This window comes from Adiantum capillus-veneris, chromosome 12, assembly GCF_014529385.1.
Source record: "Adiantum capillus-veneris isolate H3 chromosome 12, ASM1452938v2, whole genome shotgun sequence".
Classification (NCBI taxonomy): Eukaryota; Viridiplantae; Streptophyta; class Polypodiopsida; order Polypodiales; family Pteridaceae; genus Adiantum; species Adiantum capillus-veneris.
Window position 1 is genome coordinate 27,292,967 of NC_140942.1, and position 2,487 is coordinate 27,295,453.

Consider the following 2,487-nt stretch of genomic DNA (forward strand, 5'->3'; position numbering starts at 1 on the left):
AGAAATGCATTAAATTCATGAGACATATACTCCCCCCCTCGATTGGAACAGAGGGTACCCATAATACATTTCGATACATTTTCAGCCATAGCCAGAAATTGTTTGAAGCACATAAAAACTTCGGAATTCGCTTTAAGCGGAAATACCCATGCATGCCTGGAATGATCATCAATGAAAGTCATGAAGAACAGATGATTGCCCAAGGACGGAGTTTGCATGGGCCCACAAACATCACTATGCACAAGCTACAACTTGCATGTGGCCCTAACTGAACCATCCTTTGGAAACTTAGAACGCTGCATTTTACCCAAAATACAACCTTCACAAACATGTTTGATAGGTGCTTCAAGAGGCGGCAAAGAAGCAAGCATATCAGATTTCTGCAAACGCAACAGACTGGCAAAATTCAGATGCCCAAAACGTGCAAGCCAAAGTTTTGCATTTGAAATAGCCCTTGAATCTGCAATTGCATTTGCAAAATTTTGTCCACATTTGTCATACAAAGTGAGGTTATATAGCCCTAAGCACAAAAGGCCAGATGCAACAATTACATCACCAAAATTGAGATCATGAATTGTACATCTGTCATCCCCAAATTTGACTACATGTCCAAGTCTAGCAAGTGCGGATACAGACAAAAGATTCTTCTTGATCCCAGGTACATAAAGTGCATCAACAAGTGTGAAAGAACTAGCATTTGCAGCAGTAAGCACAATCTTTCCAACCCCCTGAACCGGATAAGAGGCATTGTTGGCACAAGTGACTGAATTCCCATGAGGGACAAACTCGAGAGAGGTGAACAATTCACAATGTGAGGTAATGTGCTTTGTAGCACCACTGTCAAAATACCACACATGCGAATTTGCAACAACTGACAAGCATGCACCATGGACAACAGGATTGTAAGTACACTCTTCACTAAAAGCCCATTCTGCATCAACATCGGTATCACAGTCTCCTTTTACAAAAGACTCAGCAATGGCTGCATTTGAAGTGAAACCAGCATTTGCAGTGGAACCACCCTCTTTCTTCTTAGCCTCTTTGGCCTTCAACTTAGGACACTGCTTGATCAAATGATCATTAGCTCCCCAATAATGGCAACGCATCTTCTTTTTGCCCTTATCACCAGAATTTCTAGACGAATTGCTACCAGCAAAAGCATTAGGAACAAAAGTTTTGCCACTCGCAGCAGCAGAACCATAAGAAGTGGCTGCATTGCTGTTACCACCCTTTCTTTGAGAAGCAATAAAATCTTGTTCAACTGCACACTGCCTAGTCCTGTTTTTTGTGGAAAGTGACTCTTGCAACAGCAATGTGCATAATGCATCAAACTTGACAACTTCAGGATTTCCTCGGGTCATTAGTCTCCAAGTACTAGCAAAAGTCTGGTAAGAATCTGGTAAGTCATCAAGAACAGTCTGCACAAGGGAGTTAACTGTCTGAAATGACTTTACCTGCAGAAATAAGTTGCTCATTGGTATCCTTGACACCAACAAGGAAAGTGTCCATATCATCTTCCTCATGCATAATCTTTGATTCCAGCTCTTTACGCAACAAAGCAATTTTAGCCTCATTGCGGCTTGCATAAAGACCTGCAAGAATATCCGAAGCTTGTTTTGCTGATTTTGTTGAATGAATGTGAGGAAGGATGGTGCGCTTCACAAACAACACAATCAATGCATGAGCGTGTGCATCCTTTACATCCCAACGATCTTGTTCTGTCGTAGGCAAAACAACTCTAATAGCAGCAATCCTTGCAGCAAGACCTGCAACATCCTCAACATCTCCTACATCCTCAGAACCAGGACGTATATCAATGCCCTGCACAATATTCCAAATGTCCTTTGACACAAGAACATGTGCATCATGTAAGTTCACATAGGGTAATTATCCCATCCAACCTGTCCTCAACAGCAAACATCTTGAACACATCTGTGTTGTGTGTCAGCCATGGTAAATGTTGCATCTGATGTAAAAACTACCTGAAAAGAGGAGAAACAAAGCGGTAACAACACGTGCTATATAGCACAAACCGTAGAAGACTGTAAGATACCTGTTATGCAAGAATGACACTGACAGAAATCCTGCACAAAATTACGAAATAGTATGTGCAGTACTGTCTGTAGTGGAAAGCGGAGGCCGAAACGAGCCTGAATTAGAAATCTGAGCAGACTTAGCTCTATGAGTCCTCCCAAAAATTTTGTCGACTTGCGAAAGCTCGCCAAAGCTCACTGAAATCGAAGAAAGTGAGCAGGCATGTGCTGGAGATGCTAGCGACGCAACCTGCTCTGATACCAATTGTTGGAATTAGGGTTGCAAAGAAACGCACACAGCTTGGAGAAGATGAAGGAAACTCAAGGCACACAATAGAGAGCGTGTTACTTAGTGTGCAATAGAAAGAACAATAGCCCTAGAGTGATGGGCGTATATACAATGCTCAGGGGGGGAAAACCTCCCAAAGAGGGAAAAAATACCACGACGGTCCTA